Source organism: Pan paniscus, chromosome 8 (genome assembly GCF_029289425.2).
Source record: "Pan paniscus chromosome 8, NHGRI_mPanPan1-v2.0_pri, whole genome shotgun sequence".
Classification (NCBI taxonomy): Eukaryota; Metazoa; Chordata; class Mammalia; order Primates; family Hominidae; genus Pan; species Pan paniscus.
This window is the reverse complement of record NC_073257.2, coordinates 132,646,310-132,661,420: the sequence shown is the minus strand read 5'-3', so window position 1 is coordinate 132,661,420 and position 15,111 is coordinate 132,646,310. Positions and strand designations below refer to the sequence as shown.

The 15,111-nt window shown below is 45.3% G+C and overlaps 1 protein-coding gene and 1 long non-coding RNA gene across 4 annotated transcripts in view; one reads left to right on the top strand and one right to left on the bottom strand.

The window, feature by feature from the left end:
* PLPP4 (phospholipid phosphatase 4) overlaps positions 1-15,111 on the bottom strand; it is a 343,809-nt gene that overhangs the window by 2,575 nt on the left and 326,123 nt on the right. The window lies entirely within an intron of this gene.
* Positions 1-15,111, top strand: part of LOC130540567 (uncharacterized) — a 92,877-nt gene that overhangs the window by 55,401 nt on the left and 22,365 nt on the right. The window lies entirely within an intron of this gene.

Below are 15,111 nucleotides of genomic sequence, written 5' to 3'. Positions count from 1 at the left end.
CGTCATGTATTCTGATGAATTGACCCTTTTGTCATTATTAAATGTGCTTTATCTCTATTCATAGTCCTTGCCTTGAAATTTATTTTGACTGGTATTAATATAGCCACACCACATCGTGTTTATTAAGCTCACATTTTGCATGGTATATGTTTTTCTATCCTTTTCCTTTCAGTCTGTATCTTTATATTTAAAGTGCATTTGTCTTAGACATCCTTTTTTTGGCCACAGGATAAGAAGAAAACCATAAAAATTACTAGATGCCCTATGATGAAAGAAAAGGTTTCTAAATGGCGTTATATCTGGATAACTATAAACCACATTCCATGACTTTAGGCAAGTGATTGATTAAAAATATAATTTTCCTGTAATTTGTCAGTTGCTCAGCTCACACAGATCCTTTTGACAGCTGTTTCTTAAACAAGAAAAATATGAGACTGTCAGAGACAGTTTAGGTTGCTGGTGTTACATCTTGCAATAAAAACATCATTTGAATGAAATGAGATTATAAGAGTTTGCTGCTAACTCTGAACAAACACCATCATCTTGCAGCATAGCAGTGGATCTGGCAATGGCAGTTTGATGACTCTAATCAAAGCACTTATCATATGAATTGAAATGAAAAGAAAGAGAAAGGAGAACAAAGAAATTATTTTACTCTAAACAACAGGTGCCTTGAAATTAAACCATCTTTAGTGGTTAAATGACCTTATACTCACTCTCTTTTCCTATCTATCCATCGCCAACTCATATATTCTAATCTTTCAAATTGCTAGACTAGACTGAATTAAAAATAATTGTTTTCTATACAGGGTCAGGAAAATATGAAAATATAGCCATGTTATAATTATTATAATCCATATTTATCATTGTCTATATTTTACACCTAACATTTACACTTGTTTTGCACAGGAATATTTGGGCCAAATCTAGAAATGTTTTTGAAAGACTTATTTCTTACTTTTATGTTAAAGTCTCATAAACAATATTTAAAAGCAGCTAGCAAATATGTGCTGAGTGAGACCAGGAACACTTTGTAATATTCTTGCTGAAAGTGCAAAACCTGATTCTGATCCTAAAGGAATCCAGATAAACTATACTAAAGAACATTCTACAAAATAATGGGTTGCATTCTTTAAAAATATCAGAGTCAAGCAGCACACCAAGCTGAGGAACTGTTCTAGATTAAAGGAGATTAAGGAGACGTGACAACTAAATCTAATGCATTATCCTGGACTGGACTCTGAACCAATGGGGGAAAGTAGCTGAAAAGGACATTATTGGGACAACTGATGAAATCTGAATATGGACTATCATTGGGAAATGGTATTATATCACTGTTAAAATTCCTAATTTTGAACATTGGATTGTGACTAAATAAGAGAATGTCTTTGTACTAAGGAAGCACACACACACATCAGTACTTGGAGTATATGGACCTGATGTCTGCAACTTACTCCCAAATGGTTTGAGGGGAAAAAATCCTCTTTTTCTCTCTCTCTATCCCTAGCCTATAGACAGATGGTGAGTCTGGACCATGTACATGTGAGTTCCTTGTACTATTCTTACAATTTTTCTCTAAATTTGAAATCCTACCAAAATATAGAGTTACCAAAACAAACAGACTGCTAACAAATTGTCTTTCTCATTAACGTATATGTCTATTAGAGATTAGGAAATCCTTCATTTGCTTTAGCAAAAAGCATCACAGCACAGACTTTTGAGCCAAAGACTGATTTGAATTAAGACTCCTTGTGTGAACATGGATAAGTTACTTAACTTCTCTGACCTTCAGTTTTCTCCTTTATAACACAGGGATAACGAGTCCTATCAAAAAGTTGAAAGGATTAAATAAAATTATATACATAAATAGTTTCATTTGGTGTTGGACACATAGTAAAACCTAATAAATGTAGCTCCTGTTGTTTAAATTGATTAAGAGGTGTCCAATAGTATCTAGTATCGTGCTATCCTATAGAAACAGAACGTAAGTCACACATGCAATTTAAAATGTAAATTTTAAAATTTAAAAAGTAAAAAGAAGCAAGTGAAATTAAATGATTTAGTTTTATTTTATCCAATATAGCAAACATATATTTCAAAATGTAATCATTATAAAACTTACTGAGATATTTTACATTTTTTTAATTTACTAAACACGCGAGATGCGTTGTGTATATTATAGCACCTCTCAATGTGTTCTAGTCACATTTCGGTTGTTTAACAGCCGCATGTGAGTGGCTGCCATACTGGACTATACGGGTGTAGACATTAAGAATCAGACTTTTTCCAGTTTCAACACTTGTCATTTTATATGCCTATGAACTATTATCATAGGATTGTGAACTATTATACAATATTCTTTATTTAATGCCGATCTATCATTTCCGTTATTATATATTTTCCAAAGAAGCTCCAAGAGGGTTGTATTTCAGCTATGACCAAACACTTCATCAATCCACATTCCTCCATTGGTAGGGTAGTCAGGGACTTGCAGTGAGTAGAAGGGCTTTTTACGTGGCCCTACATGATGAGGAAGCATTAGAGTAACCAAAGGCTAGTTGCCCAGGAATGCTCTGGTTTTGCTGCCTAATTCAAAGAGGTGACTGGTGCTTGTAATCCCAGCACTTTGGGAGGCCGAGGTGGGGGATCACCTGAGGTCAGGAGTTCAAGACCAGCCTGGCCAACGTGGTGAAACCCCGTCTCTAATAAAAATACAAAAAATTAGCTGGGCATGTTGGTGGGTGCCTGTAATCCTAGCTACCTGGGAGGCTGAGGCAGGAGAATCACTTGAACCTGGGAGGTGGAGGTTGCAGTGAGCCGAGATCATGCCATTGCACTCCAGCCTGGGCAACAAGAGCGAAACTCTGTCTCAAAAAAAAAAAAAAAAAAAAGAAAAGTGACTGGTATTTTGGAACGAGATCGGGGAGGGAAACACACATTGGGCAGATGCTAGGCGCCTTATTGCTGGAAACTGATCCCCTCTGAGAGTCTCCAGCTGCTTCCCAGAGGTCCCTAGGGAGCTGCTTTCTCATCCATGTGCAGGAAGCTGAGTTCCAGCCCAGTGGTGTCCTGGAACTGGTTGTACCAACCCCATGGTGTATATTTCTCCCAAGTCTGTGTTCAGCGTCACCTAGTTTGTAGCTTGAAATTGGCCACAACGAGAGTATTTATACCATGGAAATTAGCAAATGCTGCAAAGCAGGGCTTTTCCCCTCCCCAGAGGACTGGCTTATTCACACACCACTTGTTCCAGCCTCTATTTTGCTCCCACACTAAACACTTTCTGCTGCCCATAACTGCTCTGGGGCCTTGGCTCTGCTGTCTCAGCTGCTTCCATGAAGGGCAGCCTCACTGGCATTGCACAGACCCAGCAGAGGAGAGGGACCTGCTCTCCCCACACCTCCTCCACGCTTTCATCTGCCTACCACAAAACAACCTTGGTTGTAACGTTAGCCAATAAAATAGTGGTGTGAAGATCCAAAGTTTTTCCTAATAAAGGTTTCAAAGTGTCCCAAGATGTAAGTTTGAAACACAAACAACTCAAATATCCATCAATTAATGAATGAGTAAATAAATTGTGGTCTCTCCACACAAGGGAATATTATTTAGCCATAAAAAGGAATGAAGTACTCATACATGCTCCAATGTGGATGAACCTCAAGTATATTAACCTAAGTGAAACACGCCAGACACCAAAGGCCACATATCCTAGGATTCCATTAGTATGAAATGTCCAGAATAGGCAAACCCTTAGAGACAGAAAGTAGGTTAGTGATTGCCAAGGCCTGGAGAGATCAGGAGATGGGAAGCGAGTGTTAATGGCTTTGGGGTTTCTTTCTGGGGTGATGAAAATGTTCTGAAATCAGATGGTTGTGATGGTTGCACGACCTTGTGAATGTCCTAAAACCCACTGAACTGTACACTTAAAAATCATGGATCTTATGGAACGTGAATTATACCTCAATAAAAAAATAACCAACAGCAAAATTAGTGAGCTGTGGGCAGTTCAACTCCCTTTGGAGTTTATGGGGAGGTGGCTTTTCAGTAGCGTGCCCTCTGTCTCCAAGGATGCCTGGAGCAAGGGGGTGCAGCTTCCTCTGCTTTGTGGAGAGGATAAGGAGGGCCTCGCTTGGCTTCCTGCTGCTCCCCTGATTAGAAGCCCTTCTAAGGGGATCAAGGCTGTGACTGGCTATGAGAAGAGAAAACTAATGCTCCATTTCCCACTCAGTCCCTGGGCTGCTGAACTCTTTCCCACCACTTGAGTAGGAGCTACGCTGGGAAGAGATGAGCTGATGCCCAGCCCAGTGTGTGTGTGGGGAGGGGGTGAGCTGATGCCCAGTCCAGTGTGTGTGTTGTGGGAGGGGGGTGAGCTAATGTCCAGTCCAGTGTGTGTTGTGTGAGGGAGGGGATGAGCTGATGTCCAGCCCAGTGTGTGTGTGGGGAGGGGGTGAGCTGATGCCCAGTCCAGTGTGTGTGTTGTGGGAGGGGGGTGAGCTAATGTCCAGTCCAGTGTGTGTTGTGTGAGGGAGGGGATGAGCTGATGTCCAGCCCAGTGTGTGTGTGGGGGGGGAGGGGGATGAGCTGACGTCCAGCCCAGTGTGTGTGGGGGCAGGGGGATGAGCTGATGTCCAGTCCAGTATGTGCGGAGGGAGGGGGATGAGCTGATGTCCAGTCCAGTGTGTGTGGGGGGAGGGGGGTGAGCTGATGTCCAGCCCAGTGTGTGTGTTGTGGGAGGGGGGTGAGCTAATGTCCAGTCCAGTGTGTGTTGTGTGAGGGAGGGGATGAGCTGATGTCCAGCCCAGTGTGTGTGTGGGGGGGGAGGGGGGTGAGCTGATGTCCAGCCCAGTGTGTGTGGGGGGAGGGGGATGAGCTGATGTCCAGCCCAGTGTGTGTGGGGGGAGGGGGATGAGCTGATGTCCAGCCCAGTGTGTGTGTTGTGGGAGGGGGGTGAGCTGATGTCCAGCCCAGTGTGTGTTGTGTGAGGGAGGGGATGAGCTGATGTCCAGCCCAGTGTGTGTGTTGTGGGAGGGGGGTGAGCTGATGACCAGCCCAGTGTGTGTGTTGTGAGAGGGGGGTGAGCTGATGTCCAGTCCAGTGTGTGTTGTGTGAGAGAGGGGATGAGCTGATGTCCAGCCCAGTGTGTGTGTGGGGGGAGGGGGATGAGCTGATGTCCAGCCCAGTGTGTGTGGGGGGGGAGGGGGATGAGCTGACGTCCAGCCCAGTGTGTGTGGGGGCAGGGGGATGAGCTGATGTCCAGTCCAGTATGTGTGGAGGGAGAGGGATGAGCTGATGTCCAGTCCAGTGTGTGTGTGGGGAGGGGGGTGAGCTGATGTCCAGCCCAGTGTGTGTGGGGGGAGGGGGATGAGCTGATGTCCAGCCCAGTGTGTGTGGGGGGAGGGGGATGAGCTGATGTCCAGCCCAGTGTGTGTGGGGGGAGGGGGATGAGCTGATGTCCAGCCCAGTGTGTGTGGGGGGAGGGGGATGAGCTGATGTCCAGCCCAGTGTGTGTGGGGGGAGGGGGATGAGCTGATGTCCAGCCCAGTGTGTGTGGGGGGAGGGGGATGAGCTGATGTCCAGCCCAGTGTGTGTGGGGGGAGGGGGATGAGCTGATGTCCAGCCCAGTGTGTGTGGGGGGAGGGGGATGAGCTGATGTCCAGTCTAGTGTGTGTGGAGGGAGGGGATGAGCTGATGTCCAGCCCAGTGTGTGTTGTGTGAGGGAGGGGGGTGAGCTGATGTCCAGCCCAGTGTGTGTGGGGGGGGAGGGGGATGAGCTGACGTCCAGCCCAGTGTGTGTGGGGGCAGGGGGATGAGCTGATGTCCAGTCCAGTATGTGTGGAGGGAGGGGGATGAGCTGATGTCCAGTCCAGTGTGTGTGGGGGGAGGGGGGTGAGCTGATGTCCAGCCCAGTGTGTGTGGAGGGAGGGGGGTGAGCTGATGTCCAGCCCAGTGTGTGTGGGGGGAGGGGGATGAGCTGATGTCCAGCCCAGTGTGTGTGGGGGGAGGGGGATGAGCTGATGTCCAGCCCAGTGTGTGTGGGGGGAGGGGGATGAGCTGATGTCCAGCCCAGTGTGTGTGGGGGGAGGGGGATGAGCTGATGTCCAGTCTAGTGTGTGTGGAGGGAGGGGATGAGCTGATGTCCAGCCCAGTGTGTGTTGTGTGAGGGAGGGGGGTGAGCTGATGTCCAGCCCAGTGTGTGTGGGGGGAGGGGGATGAGCCGATGTCCAGCCCAGTGTGTTAGGGAGGGGGGTGATCTGATGTCCAGCCCAGTGTGTGTGTGGGGAGGGGGATGAACTGATGTCCAGACCAGTATGTGTGTGGCAGGGGGGATGAGCTGATGCACAGTCCAGTGTGTGTGTGTGGGGTGGGGGATGAGCCGATGTCCAGCCCTGTGTGTTGGGGAGGGATATGAGCTGATGTCCAGCCCAGTGTTGGGGGGAGGGGGCTGCCCCACTGAAGTGCTAGTTTCTGAGAGATGGGCATGACTGGTCACCTGACTTGCAGGAGACCCCACTCCAACATCAGAGGAGAGTGGGTGTGCGGCCACCAGCAGCTGGGCGAAGATGAGGCCAAGTCACATAGGAAGGACCCAGGTCTGGGAGAGCAGCTAGAAACTGAGACCCTCTAGTGGGGCCTAGAAAATAAGCTAAAGCACCAGAGATGCTTCCCAGGAGAGAGCGGCCACAGCAGGGCAGTCACCAGAGAGAAGTCTGTTCTCCAGCCCCTCACCCAGCTCTCCTACCCAACCAACCCTAGGGCCAGGAGGAGGGGCCCGTGCATAAAGAAGTAATCTGTGGCTCCTCCCCTCCTCCCAGACCTGGCTGGACCTGGGGCAGTTTTCACTTAAGTCTGAGCCTGACCTTCAAAAATGGGCAGGACCACATCTTATTACCCAGATGAAGTGACTTCAAGGAAAGTGTCTGACATTTAGGAGGTCTCTACAGAGCCAGGAAGGAGGGCTTTATGAGGCATAGCAGGAATAGTCATCGGGGAAAATTGTTTCCTGTTGTCCCTCACAGTTACACTCCTCAGTTAAACCAGGCAAGAGACATCACTGAAGGATTTGAGAAAAGAAAGGGAATTAGAGCAACCCAGCCTGCCTCTCCAGGGAATTCCCTGGTGCCCCGGTCACCGGGAAGTTCCTGGATATGTGCAAGAGACCTTGGGTTGATGGAGAGGGTGAAGGCGGTGGTTTTCATTTCCTTCTTTTCATCCCCATCAAAGGCTGCTCTTCTGAGTCTTCAATTTCCAGACCAACCTCCCTTAAGTTGACTGACAGTGGGGACCTCAACCTCACCTACAGGGAGGTGGACTGATCCCATAGTCTCAGTGAGAGACCCAGGCAATATTTCTACATGAAGCATGTTGGATTTCTGAATTATCCAGCCTCAAATGACACCGGGATGGGACAGTGTTAACCCAGGTGAGGTGAGACTAAGCCAAATTCAGTCCAGCTTCTTTTCAGGCTGTTCCCATAAAGCTTTAAAGACCTTATTTTTTATTCTCTCCGATGTCACCTTGTTTCAGTGGACACTGTCATGCCCATTTTACAGATAAGAAATCTGAGACTCTGAGAAGTTGAGGGACTTGGTCAAGGCCACATGTCAGTGAGTGCCAGAAGTTTCTGCTACTCCTACAAAATCAGAAGTTCCCCAAATCCAAACCATCTCGACCTACCCCTGTGACCCGCCAAAAGAAGCTGGCCTTCCCCATCCTCCTGTCTCCGCAGTGCCATTTGCCTTTCAGTCTCCTAAAAAGAAGCACTTACTCTCTTCCCCAAATCGCAGAGGGAAGCTTCAAATACACTTCTAATCATTCTCAGTACCCAGTAGTATACGTAAGTTATATTTAATAGCATTAACCTAATTTATAAAGACTTTTTGGAAGTCAGGAACATATCCATAAAGACTAATTCCATTCTAACAGATTTTGAAGAAAACACCACTAAATAGAAGACAATACTTCAAAAGCAGTTTAGACAATGCAGAAAAATAAATGTCTCCCAGACGAAGTGGGGGTGGGAACGGGAGAGAAAAAGATTAGAAGTGTTTGCTGTGCATAATTCTTGGTAATACACATTGCAACTATGTCATAAAACATACCTCAAAGCAAAATAGCCATATCAACACAGCTGTGTCAAAATGTCCTGCTTTGGATCAGGGATTCTTCAGAAAGTGGAGGGTGAGAGGGCCCAAGAGGATTGAGTTGGGACAGAAAGGGAGGCGATGCTCTGGGCTTGTTCTAATTGAGTGCTAGCTCATCCTCAGCCTGGGGCTACTGGCTGGGCACGTGGCTAGTGGGTCAGAACAACGTGCCTATCTTTCTTCCATGTTGTTCATAGTACTGAGTGCAGGGCACGTAGCAGGTTCACAGTAAATGCTAATCACTTGATTGGATTTTAGTCATCTAATAGGTAGGCAGAAGGATGTTTATGTCAATTACAACAGCAACTAAAATCTCCACCCTCGAATTCCTGGTCTAAGCTAAGATCAATAAGAGTATTAGTAGCCAGTAATAAGCACAGAGAGTATATAAACATGAACATGATGGGTTAGGGATATATTAGATTTAATTTTCTTTATATATGCTTATGGGATATGTAATTCATTTCTTTAGAGGGAAGGAAGGAGAGGAAGAAGGAGAATATGAATTATTAGGGGTGGCCTGTCTTGCAATTCCCCACAACATTTTTCAGCAAGGAGGAGCTGGGCAGAAGCACTGCAAAGCAGCAGGAGTGGGGATATAAGGGGCTGACAGTCTTGTCTCTACTCCGAGGAAGGTCTCAAACCATCTCATCAGCTCCAAGGAAGATACAACTACCAGCCCTGAGGGTGGGAAAAGATTAGGCCCTATTCCATCCCCTCAGGGCTGAAAGCAGGTCCAGCACACAGAGGTGGTACCCAAGGCCAAACATAATCAATGATGGATGCCTTCACTCTCCAGAGTGGGAGTCCTGAGTGCAGGAACCAAGTGTTGCTCATTAATCTATCTTCACACCTTGCACAGAGCCTGACACAAGAAGCCCATGAGCATTTGTTGAACGAATAGGCGAGTGAGTGAAGGAATGAACTGTTTCTTCTATTTATGTCTGTGACTGGAAGAAATTCCCCTTTTTACTTTTGAAATACTTCTCTTTTTGTTTCTTTGAATCATTTCTTCTGTTTTGTGACAACGCAATGCACCACTTCCCTCACATCCTATATTCCAACTCAGCTTGGAACCCTTGTGCTGTGCACAAACACAGAAACATTTTAAGAAACTCACCAACCCTAGACCAACCTAAGTTCATCCATCGTAGTATGGCTGGAATGTATCTGAAAGGGGACCAGTGTTCATTTATGTGCACACAATGTAATATATCAAAGCTTGTTTATCCTCAAGAGTTCCTGGCTAAACTCTGTCTTTCAAGGTATTCTCAGCCACAGAAATTTCCTCTTAACATGTGAGGCAGCTTGCTCTCTGTTAACCCATTAACCCCAAGCAAGAGTTTTGAAGCCCTGCCCTAACAAGCTTTAAGGATTTAACAACCTTATAGTCAGGGCATAGAAAGCTTTTCTGCAGTACAGCCAGTAAGGCATAGCAGGTCTGGATCACTCTAATATGCAGAGAAAGCCAGTGATGAAGCCAACCAGAGGGTGTGCTGTGGCTGAACAATGACCTTTGGGGCCAGAAGTCCAGGAACGGGCCAGCCTCAGCCCTACTGAAGAGCATAACAAGAGGAATAAGACTTGAATTTTTCCAGCCCTCTCTTTCTATTGCTATATAATAATTGTACACATTTATGGGGTACCTGTGATATTTTAAAACATGCATACAATGTGTAATGATGAACTCAGGGTAATCGTGAGATTCATCACCTCAAACATGTATTATTTTTGTGTGTGTTGGGAACAGTCCAAATCTTCTAGGTATTTTGAAATATTCAATAAACTATTGTTAACCGTAGTTGCCCTATTGTGCTGTCAAACACCAGCACTTAATCCTTCTATCTAACAGTATTTTTGTACCCATTGGAGAGTGATGATAGGAGCCACCAGTTTATTCACTATGAAGGCAACATAAAGGGTCTGCTGGCCAGATTTTACTTGTTAAATCCATTAGCCTCATCTCCCGGAACACTGACCACATGCCAGAAGCTGTTCTAAATGCTTTGCATGGATGAACACACTAGCTCATTTAATCCTCAGGATCCCATGGGCTCATTCCCATCATCATTCTCATGTTACCAAGGAAGACAACTGAGACCCAGAGCAGTCTATGGCTTGTAGGTAGCAGGGCCAGAAGGGGAACAGTCGGTGGGATGGCAAGGTCATAGTGCCTCTCGTCATCGTGCTGGCAGTGTTGTCTTTCAGTTATGGCTTTTGGGCATGAGATTTCACCTATCTGATATTCATTACTTCTGCTAAGTGGGGTATAATTGCGTAGTAATATCCACTTCATTAGGTTTTGCTGAAGATGAAAATTAATAGCATCTAGTGATGTGTTTGGCCCATAGTATCTGTTCGACCAATGGAGTAATTTCCATTATACTTAAGGTTGGAAATGGGTAAACATGAATCCAACTTATATTAAGTTCAATTTCCTTTGTATAGAAATCTAGGTTGGGCTAATTAATAATAGAAATCTGCCTATGTTGATTTAACTTTAAGAAACAATTTTTATAATGTAAATGTCACAGGGCTACTTCCTGTGATGCATAGTTCCTGGGACAGCTTTGGGTTCCAGTAACTATTAATTCAGTGTATTAATACAACTATCCCACAGGCGTGGAAGGTTGGTGCTAAACTTGGTAGTCAGGTCTCTTTCTTTGCTTTACATTGAAAAAAAAAAACTACATTTTTTTTTCCTTCCTACATCCCAGCAAGAGAATCTTCATTCATTGATTATCTAACCTGTCCTAGGCCAGCTCTGCAGCCATAGCATTTCATGTGGTCCCATCCCAGCTTTGCAAAGAGGGAGCCTGAGTTTCCATGAAGTTCTGCCACCTGCTTAAGGTCCCACAGCCATAACAATAGTGTGGTGGCCCAGCTCCCTCTAGCTCCCCAACCTGTGCTCACTCAGATGCACTTCTTGTAGCAGGCCGGCCTTAGAAATCTTCAGGCTTCAAAAAAATTGCAAAGACTTTAGCATTAAAACCATGTTTTGGGGTGAGAGATTAGGAAAATTAAGAATCACCCATTTTTGAGGGGAACAACACACATGGGACCTGTTGTGAGGTGTGGGGGGGATGGGGAGGGAGCCTAGATGATGGGTTAATAGGTGCAGAAAACCACCATGGCACACGTATACCTATGTAACAAACCTGCACGTTCTGCACATGTATCCCAGAACTTAAAGTAAAATAAGATAAAATAAAATAAAAAGAATTACCCATTTTCTTATCCCCTAATAGTAAATGGGATGAACACTAACAATCTCTTCACTGACCAACCTCATCATTAAGAACTTTCATTGACCAGGTGTGGTGGCTCACGCCTGTAATCCCAGCACTTTGGGAGGCTGAGGTGGGCAGATCATGAAGTCAGGAGATCGAGACCATCCTGGCCAACATGGTGAAACCCCGTCTCTACTAAAATACAAAAAATTAGCCAGACATGGTGGTGCACGCCTGTAGTCCCAGCTACTTGGGAGGCTGAGGCAGGGGAATTGCTTGAACCTGGGAGGTGGATATTGCAGTGAGCTGAGATCGCACCACGGCACTCCAGCCTGGTGACAGAGAGAGACTCCTTCAAAAAAAGAAAAAAAAAAAACCTTCATCACCTCATCCTATTTCACCATGTGGAGTTGGGGAAACCACCTTCTACATACAAATCCTCCATTACTATGGTTTGTTTTTGTCTTAATATTTACCAATTTTCTTCTCTGAATTATTATGAAGTAAATTACAGACAACATATCATCCCTAAAATTTCAGTATGTACCTCTAAAAAATAAGGACATTTTTCTATCTAATCAATGCCACCGTGATCACACCTGAATGAATATCATCTAATTGTCCATATATATATTCGAGTTTCCCCAATTGCCCAGAAGTGTCCTTTATAGCTGCCAAAATTGTCTTTTGAAATTCTTACCTATGGCTGAAAATAGCTGAAAATGTCTGTAAAACGGCACTTGAAGGCATGTCCCCATGCAGGGCATCAGAGGAGTCTTGGGTGACTCTAATATAAATTCATTGCCAAAACACAACAAAACAAAACCATATATGTGACACTTCTATAATCAGGCAGTAGCTTTCGCAGATAGGAGGTACAAGTCAAATTTAATATTGAGGTCTGGGTGGCAGGTTTTCCCCTGGTTTTTTTGTTTTTTTGTTTTGTTTTTTTTTTTTTACCTATCTCAGATGGTGCTAACATGCCTAACTCCTCTTACTGCTGGAGACATATCTTATCTTCCCCTTGGGTGGATGTCCTAGGTCACAGTGAAGTGGCAGCTAGGAATGTGGACAGCCCTCACCCCAGCTGAGTTTGAGGGTCTCCCAGTTTTGAATCTCAGTGCTTTAGGTGGGAGGCAGAGATGCTGTAGGAACCTCACTTCTTCTTCCAGTAGGATGACCAACCACTCTGATTTGCCTGGGACTTTCAGTTTTAAAATCAGGGTAAGTTGGTCACTCTACTCCCCCAGGGTGTTCGGCTTGCCTATCGTGGCAAAGCTCTGCTCTTATTTGAGCTGACATGTCCATTAACCCGCAGTATTTACTCAGCTTCTATTATGTGCCTAGTAGATAACTAGGGGGGCTACAAAAGAAGGGGGATAGGAACTGATATTGATGACCTACTGTGTGGCTCTCACTTCACAGAACCAACCAATTCACTCCCCAGGTGTAATCACCATGAGGGCTGGGATTCTCTCCAGCTCTCTCCCTGTCTGTATGTGAGAACCACCTGGGCAGCTCCTCCAGGAGTTTCTAGTTCAATCAGTCTGGGGTGGGGGGGGCCTAAGCACTCTTATTTTTAAAAAGTGCTTCTCAGTGATTCTGGATAACCCTTTTCCTGCATCTCAGACTGTAAGTTTCTCAATGCAAACCTCTATGTGACTGATCGTAGTTGGCATGTGAGAGAAAACTGATTTGTTCATGTGACACTAACGGTGGGTCCCTCCATATACAGCAAGAGTGACAGCAGCTTTGCCCTTGAGGGACATGCTCACCCACTCGGGCCCTGGCAGTCTGGGTTTAGAGGCTGGCTGTTTACAGGCTATTCAACCTCCTATGCTCTACTGGGGAAGAGGGGAGCCCCTGGTCATCCAGATCCTTGTCCAGGTAACCTCAGGTGATCTCCTATTGGGATCAATTGAACCAGCTTATCTCCACATACTGACCTCTACGAAGCAACCTCCTTCTAACAAATGAAAGCCACAGAAGGTGACCTCCCAGAATATCTGTCACATAATACTGACATCCATTTATTGAATAAAAGTTGGTAAGACATGACAAATGTGCATGAGAACATAAGGTCAGTTTATACCAAGTACCAAATGAAGAATTTCATCAATAAGCAATGTAGGAGTGAAGGAGCACTTTGGATGGTGTGCTAGTATATTTTCATGCTCCCTGAGACTGGGCAATTTACAAAAGAAAGGGGTTTAATAGACTTACAGTTCCACATGGCTGGGGAGGCCTCATAATCATGGTGGAAGGCAAGAAGAGCAAGTCACATCTTAGGTGGATGGTGGCAGGCAAAGAGAGAGCTTGTGCAGGGAAACTCCCATTTTTAAAACCATCAGATCTTGTGAGACTTACTATCATGAGAACAGCACAGGAAAGACCTACTCCCATGATTCAATTACATCCCACCATGTTCTTCACACAACACTTGGGAATTGTGGGAGTTACAATTCAAGATGAGATTTTGGTGGGGACACAGCCAAACCACATCAGATAGGGTAGGGCCAGAAGGCTTCCTGCAGGAGGTGGATAAACTCTGGAAGGTGGGCAAGATAGAAGAGTAGAGAGAAAGCAGACCCTGCTCACAAAAGAATGTGGTCCCCTATCATCATAGTCACTTGTTTGGAGGAAAAAATAAGGCTATCACTTCATTTTCAAATGCTTGCATTGTAAGGCCACTAACATCACCAGTGAATATAGCTTAGAGGTTAAAACCATAAGCTCCAGACACGAGCTACCTGGGTCCAAGTTGGGCTTCCTAGTTATGTAACCATGGGCAAGATAGAATCCTTTTTCTGTAAAGCTGGATTAACAATGATATCAGCCTAATATGATTGCAAGGATGATGACCAGATAACACACATAGAATGTGCAGTACAGAGCCTGGCACATCATAAGCATCCAATAAATGCTGGTGATGATTGTTGCTAGCATTATTAACTGAAGACTTGGTCATTTACTATAATCACATGGGTCAGACATCTCTCAAAATTTTAAGTTCTTGGTGAAATCGTTACTCACAGAAGATGGCTCTCCTTTACTGGAATGGGGGCAAAGCTGACATTAAACCTCCAAGGCTTGCCATGTTTTGAGAATCATCAGCATAATGCTAGATCTATCTTTGCCCAATGAATAAGTAAGCAGATGTCTTACTTTGCTAGGGTAGCCATAAAGTGCCACAGACTGGGTGACTTGAACAACAAAAATTAACTTTCTCATCACTCTGGAGGCTAGAAGTCCAAGATCAAGGTGTTGGCAGGGTTGGTTTCCTCCGAGGCCCCTCTCCGTGGCTTGTAGACAGCCGCCTTTTTGCTGTATCCTCACATGGTTGTTGCCCTGTGTACACAAATCCTTCATACCTCCTTTTGTGTCCAAATTTCATCTTCGCATAAGGACACAAGTCTGAGTGGATCAGAGCTCACCCTAAAGGCCTCATTTTAACTTAATCGCCTCTTTAAAGACCCTATCACCAAATACAGTTACATTTCAAGGTCCTGGGCATTCCACATATGAATTCTTGGGGGACACAGTTTGACCCGTAACAGCTGGGTTTTGCTTTCCACTCTACTTCTGTTGGTACAGAGGAGAGGGAAGTTCCCATGGCTGTTGTTGTCTGCATAGGGAGGAAACCTGGAGTGTTTCAAGTGTGCATAGCACGTGGTTCCTGTGCTCGCTCAGCCTGGCGAAGCTGCCTGAAGCAGTCACAGGAGGTGCAAACCATCCACAGT